Here is a 7,559-nt window from a genome sequence, read left to right as displayed (position 1 = left end):
GAACTTTTCTTTACAGATGTGTATGTGCGTTAGTATTTCCAGAGATTTTCAATCACTGTCAGTAATAAAATGAAGGCTACATGAAGACTATGAACAATAGGTTCACTTAGTCATAATATATACAGATATTCCCAATCACTACCTCTGAGACTAACATTGTAGCCAAATTTTAAATATCAATAGAGAAATCATAGAGAAAAACCACTTGAAATAAAAATTATTTAAATTTTATAAATGTGCAATAAAATTATTTTTATTGAAAAAGATAAATAGGGGAATGATTTTATAGACAATGAGAAAGGGGTGCTGATGAGATTAGGCCTTTAAAATCAATCTGGGTCTTCCTGCTGAACTCTCCCACCCAATGCCATCTAATGTTTGGTCATGAACCAGTGGTCCTCAGAGGCTGGTATCTGTCTTCATTATTCAGGAGGATATTGTTTCCACCAATCTGTGTACTCGCGGTTTGTGGCCTAGATAAATTGTTACCAGCATATTACTAGAGAGGGGCCTATGGGTGCAAGAATTAAGATGGTTGTAAAGGGAATTAGAACAGATATGATTAAGAGGTCCAGAATAAGACCTGAAACATTTTTTCAATGATTTTGATGACAGTTGTCTAATTAAAAAAAAAAAAAAAAACAGCTACATTTTGCTATGTCTCCGCCCAGGGCAGAATGATTTGCATAAAGGCAGCATTCCTCTTCTAAGACAGGCAAACCCTCTGTTTTCTGCACTCAGACAATCTTATGCTTCTCATTTTGGACTGTGACTGCTCCCAAGTAGTGTAGCTGATCCTGGATACTTATCAGGCCTTAGGAAACATCATGAAGACTTTCTTGGATGTTTGAGATAAATCATGGTATCATGTTACTATATGGCTAACCCTCCCCTATTCCTGTGCCAAAACACATGCTGTTATCCTCCAGGCCACAGTACACAGATTCTCTTTTTGCTTGAGTGGCCAATTAAGGACTGGAAAGCTCAGCATATTGGGGGCCATGTCTCCTTTTGGGCATAAGTCTACTAGATTTGAGTAAGAGTATGAGTTCCCCAGGAGGTCTTAAGAGGAGCTGTCATCAGCCAAGGGCTGACTCGAGAGAGAATTGCCCCTCTGGAATGAGATGGAGACCTGAGATCGTATCTGATTAAAATGTGAAGGTGTGTTTTCCTTGTGGTCCTGGCACAGACATTAATCTGGAAATAATGAATCCAATAGCCGAGACCCGATAGCTAAGGGGCATCCAGGCACTAGCAAAGCAGGAGTCCCTGGAGGGGATAACAGAGCTCTGGTAGTGAGTGCGAGGGGTGCAGTGCTGCCCACAGTGCTGCATCTTGACTTAGCTCTCAGCTACACGGTTTCAACACCAAGTGTGAGGTATTTGGGAGGAAAATGAAAGAAAGTGTGAGGGAGAGTTGATGTATGTGCTTTCAGGCACAAAGGGAATCTGAAGAAAGAGGTTTCCATCTCGAGACAACATGAGGACCTGTGATTGAAGATTTCTGAGGGAGGGAGAGATCCTGAACCAAGAAGAAGCAGGTTGAATTAATATGAGGCCTGTGCTATGTAACAGAAATAGGGGAGCTGGGCTTTAGGCTAAGTGACAAGCTGTTTTTAGAATGAAAGAACTATCTCATTCTATTTGAAACCTCAACACATTTTGTTTTGTTTTGCTTCTTCACTTAAGATATTCATCTTAAATGACCTCATTTATTTTGAGTTTGCCAACCCATTTGATTTTCAGTCAGATTTTCTTTTAATTTTATTTTCATTTTTTATTTTATGTGTATGTGTGTATTGCCTACATGTAGGTAAGTGCACCCATGTTGTGCAATGCCCGTGGAGGAAAGAGGAGGCTGTCGGATCGCCTGGAACTGGAGTTGACAGTTTTTAGCTGCCCTGTTGGTGCTGGGATTCAAACCCAGGTCTGCAAGAACAGCCAGTGTTCTTAACCACTTAATCTTTCACCTTTCTCTGTAAAAGAGTTAAGAAAAGTCTGCTGAAACATTCAATAGAATATAAAATAATTTAGGGCTATATTATTTAAACATTGATAAATTGTACGCAATAATAAGTAGTATAATGATTTACATATCTCTGTTCAACTTATGTTTTGCAGAAAAGCAGGCCATTTCTGAATATATATGAAATCTGATGAAATTCCTTGTATAGTTTTTGTCATAAGAAGAATATGGAATATTGGAGCTAGAGCAGTGGCTTATTGGTTAAGCAAGTTTGCTAGAGCTACACAGGAGTGCAGTCCATTTCCTATCCCCCATATCAAGTGGTTCACAATTGCTCAGAACTTTAGTTCCTGGGAATCCAACATGCTTCCTGGCCTCTGTGGGCACCTGCACACATTTGTGCAAACACACAGATACACAAATTTTAAGAAAGTTAAAATTTAAAAAATATTATTTACAATGTTTCTCTGCATACCAGTATACATTTATTTTTCACATTCCAATAGAGTATTGTTTTCACATTTAATTATCCATAGAAATTGCTTTATTTCATAGTGACATAATAACATATTTCATGTCTTTCCATGTCCTACATAAAGCCCCATGAATTCTAAATTGTAAGAAAATGGGAAAAACCCAGAGACTACTATAATACATGGTGAATGAACAAAGCCCAGCAGGTAGCCCTTAAACCTAGATACATTATCACAGGACACTCTAACTAGAAATAGAGTGTAATCCAACTCCTAGCAGTTTGTTTGTTTTCACTGACTTGTATTATTTAGGAGTTCTAAACCAAAATTCGTATATTGTCGTATGGAAAATTGTGAGAAAAGGCAGAAGAGAGAACAGATCTCTTTTGTCAGAGCAGTTATTTTATGCAAAAGAAAAACCAAACAGGCTGAAGGGAGGTCTCATTGACAGAGAGCTTGCTGTGCTTGCAGAAGACCTGGGTTCAGATTCCAATACCCATATCAGGTAGCTCACCCCTGCCTGTAACTCCAGTTTCTGGGGACCCAACACAGCCTCTTCATGCCTCTGAGGGCACTGCACACACATGGTACATATAATTTCTTGCAGGAACTTACACACACACACACACACACACACAGACATTCTCTCTCTCTCTCTCTCTCTATATATTATGAAAGCAAATAGACTATGACTTTGGTGATATTTTATTTTGGTGTGTATCCGTTTTATGGAATAAAACACATATTTATAACATTTTCACACATGTATGTAATATTATTTCTTCATGTTCAATCACCACTGTTCTCTTATTCTCCCTCCCATCCCTCCATTCATCAGCTTCCTCTTCCTAAGTAGACTTCCTTCTAATTTCATGTTTTTTTTAAACCTAGGCTATTATGTTTCAATAAGAATATTTATCATTTTAATTTTGAAAGGTAAGGAAATTTCACCATCCATCAGACAAAACAGGATGTATGGATTACAAAACAAGCCACCAAGGGGGTAAAAACAAATTCCTGGAACTTTTCTGGAGGAAGTTCCGAGATTAATCTTAACTTGTATATTAACTTACATACACACATACATTTAATTAGATAAAATCAAATATTGTATTGACACTGCAGAGTGCCTTCAGCTCAGACATAATAGTACAATTATTCATGAAAAGAGAGAATGACTCCAAATCTGATGCCTGTGGTATGGGCCTTGTGAACACAACCACAAAACTCATTTCTTCAAATGATCACGCTTCACTTTCAAACTCACAACATGATCACAAATGGTTAAATATGATCCACAGAAGTGTGTCAATCATATAATAAGGATGCCTCTTGTACTCAATAAAATCTACACAGCACACACACAATGACAGTTGACAGTTCACCGTATTGATGGAGAGTGCCATGGGAACATTTTGAATCTTTTATGTGGCATGCTATCTGTCCTGCATGTTCATATATTGACAGGTGATAAATACATTTTTATAGAAGAGAATTGCTTCATGTTATTGTAAATAATTTCTTGCCTTCAATGAAATTAGCATCATATACAGTATTGTTCACAAATGCATCTATACATTTTGGCATTTGACTAAAGAATGTCCATTATATGCTATACATTCAGGCCATTTGTACTAACTAAATTATCTAGAACAAAGCACAGTAGATTCTGATCTAACCTTGATTTATATGATTCACATCAATGCAGCTTGTAAGGCAGAAAAACGCATATCTTCTTCCATGTCCTTTATAGGGCATGTTTTACATCTTTATTTCTCAAGCTATAGATCAAGGGATTCAACATGAGGATAATCATGGTATAAAAGATGGAGGATATTTTATCAGTATCAAAGGAGTGGCTAGATTTAGGCTGCACTTACATAAATATCAAAGTCCCATAGAAGACTGTGACCACTGTGAGGTAGGACCCATGGGTGGAGAAAGCCTTGTGCCTGCCCTCAGCAGAGTTCATCCTGATAATGGCTATGAGAATGAACAGGTAGTACACAAGGACAACAAACATCAAATTAAAAGCAGCTAATATAAGAAAGATCACTTCTATTTCATGAGTGTTTGAGCAGAGCAATGATAGATGCTGTCACAATAGAAGTGGTTAATGACATAGCCACAAAATGATAAAGTGAAAATATTTATGGTGACTAGAAGAGACATAAATGTACTACAGAGATAAGGAATTGCCACCATCACCTGACATACACTATGAAACATGATGAAAGTACAGAGCAGAGGGTTACAAATGGCCACGTACTGATCATAAGACATCCCAGGCAGAAGAAACTGTTCACAAGCAATGAACACAAGAAAGACATATGACTGTGTTGCATAAAGTTTAAAGGATATTGTATTTTGATCCACAAGAAAATTTACTAACATTTTGGATCCCACGGATATAAAATAAACAAGATCTGTAATATCAGGTGTATAAGAAAGAAGTTCATGTGTGTTTGCAGCCTGTGGTCCACCATGGTGAGGACGATCATGCCCAAGTTGGCCCCTGCTGAGATCATATAGATGACAAGGAACAGCCAAATAATGGGGCCTGCAGCTCAGGGATGTCAGTGATGCCCACCATGATTAATTCAGTCACCACTGTCAAGTTCTATTTCTCCATCAGTGCTTATTATAAATCTTTTATAAATAGACACAATCATAACATAAATGCTTTATCAAATGGAAGATTAGGTGAGGCTAGTGTGAGTGTGCTTAAATAAAGCTTGTATAGGGATTTAGGTTTCAAGTATGGAGTACACAAAGATAAACACTAAGATCATTTTTCAGTATCTAGAGAAATTTTGCTCATCTCAGTTGGAGGGAGATCTATGACTAGTATCTAACGGTTAATATTTAACTGGGTGCATACATCTAATATACAACCCCAAATACTAATCATATCAGTGACAGCCTTGCTTGGGGATGAGAAATCCTGACATAAACATATCAGTAAGTAGGTATATAGACTCATATAACTGATCAGTCAATAAAAAATAAATACAGAATTAGATGATAAATATGTATATCATAGATGGCTAGAGAGATGGATATACCCAGATTATAACTATATTTGTGTGAAGTACGTATAGAAAATCCTTAAGATTCAGAAAACCTTTCATACTAAGTAAATGGGTAAGTAGTCTTTAAGTTGTCTAGTGATCATTTACATAATTAAAACTAATGAATAAAATGAAATTCACTTAATAAACTTTATAATGCATTTGTCAATAATCTACTATAATATTATAATGCCGTGCTCTAAAAATACATATAACTTCCTGCTTCAAAATACTCTCCTGGACAATCATGTACTTACAAGTAGAAGAGATAATTCTGTTGGATACTAAGTATATATGTCAATAAAAACTTCATGAAGCCACATTAAAAACTACATAAAGAAACAAGATAAACATATATGCACATTTACCATCTATATTATACATCAATTACATTAATATTGTATGCAGAGATTACTTCCTAGAAATTACTTAACTAAAAATATTTACATACACTATTTGAAATATTTTATCATGATTGAGAATGTCAAAGGCTGATTAATTGATGTTCATACTATCTATATAAAAATTTAAGATAGTATGTACAATTCTTATTTTTAAGTGTTGGTTGTAGCTTACTGGAATTAAGCTCCATTACATATGCTTGTGTTCATTCTTCTGCACAGAGGCTTCATTTTTTCATTTGGTCCAAAAAGATGAATAAGTCATGAATAAGGAAAGAAAGCCAAATCCACACGATTCAACCCAAACTGCATCTATTCCCCTTGATTCAATGGCTAACATTGAATAGAAGCTGCTGTTCTAAATTATTTCTTTCTTTTTCCTAACAATTATTTCTTTCTTTTTCCTAACAGTTTTGCATCATTCTTGACACAGCATCTCTCTGTGTTTTCCAGGCTCATCATGAACATTGTATTCTTTTCCCACAGCTTCCAATTTTCCAGAATTAAAGGAGTGAGTCTTTGTTCCTTCTCCTCATAGCAACTTTAGCTATATTTCATGGAAGTTAGTAATATTAAGTTTCTTCTTAGCCATGCCATTGTAATTGAAATAAAGATCTTCATGTTGTATGACAGATATATCTTATAAGCACATGAGGAAGCATGAGGGACTAACTGCTTAAGAGATAGAGACTTAATTGATATTCATGAGTCACAATGAAAATATGATTAATAGGGTACTATATTTGAAAGAGACATTTTTTTAAGTTTGACAATTTTATAAAAAATTTTTGTGAAGCTCTACAATGGATACAATTTTTGTTCTAACACAGAGTCAGAAATACCCTGTAATAAAGTTTACATGGATGCATGAGTGTGATGTAAACTCTTGAGAAGTAAATCCAAAATAACTTCTTCCAAATATGATACCACACATAAGGCAAAGAAGCATATATAAAAAGTATGAAGTGAGGATGTGTCTCTAACAACATAGAGCCTGAAAGGGTAGGTTAGAAAGGTTGTAGCATTTAAGTGGAGGCCACTATTACTGTAAAAATCATGAGCACCTATATTTCCCCAATTAAAAAGAGAAAAAGAAATGCCTGTCTTCAGTACTGGTGAAAGAACTTTATGACTAAGCAAAACAGGAACAAAGCACATAATTTTGCAACATTAAATTAAATACAAAGGTGCCTGTATGTTCTTTAAACTTTTATAAAACCTTATGTCCATTGCTATAGCTACATGATTATCTTCCAAATGCACACACCTTTCCTAAACTGGGAAAATAAAGAGCTATTTAGATGACAACATTAGAGAGTTTTCTTCAAGAAATCCAATGAAATACTTCAAATACTATTTTTCATGTTTATATTATAGATGTCAGTCAGTTACAATGAAAAGTTAATAAGATGAACATGGTAATTAAAAATTTTCTTAAGATAAAGACTGATTAAAAATGTTTATCTCTCTAGGTTTGAATTTCAATAACACAAAAAATTGCTTTTATATAGTTTGCTATCTTGACTGAAAACTATAATTTGGTCAATAATATGACAAAAATTTTCTTAGAACACACTGTGAAATGAAGATCACTATTCTATTATGATGAAACTGGGACCTTAAAACTTTCTAATCCTCACATAGGTTCT

General features: G+C 35.2%; 1 pseudogene; it reads right to left on the bottom strand.

The window, feature by feature from the left end:
- Window positions 1-4,185: 4,185 nt before the first annotated feature.
- Window positions 4,186-5,070, bottom strand: LOC103745047 (annotated as a pseudogene).
- Window positions 5,071-7,559: the final 2,489 nt, after the last annotated feature.

Source organism: Nannospalax galili, unplaced genomic scaffold (genome assembly GCF_000622305.1).
Source record: "Nannospalax galili isolate Female #2095 unplaced genomic scaffold, S.galili_v1.0 scaffold583, whole genome shotgun sequence".
In the NCBI taxonomy this organism is placed as follows: domain Eukaryota; kingdom Metazoa; phylum Chordata; class Mammalia; order Rodentia; family Spalacidae; genus Nannospalax; species Nannospalax galili.
The sequence above is the reverse complement of the archived record's forward strand: the minus strand, read 5'-3'. Positions and strand labels throughout refer to the sequence as shown.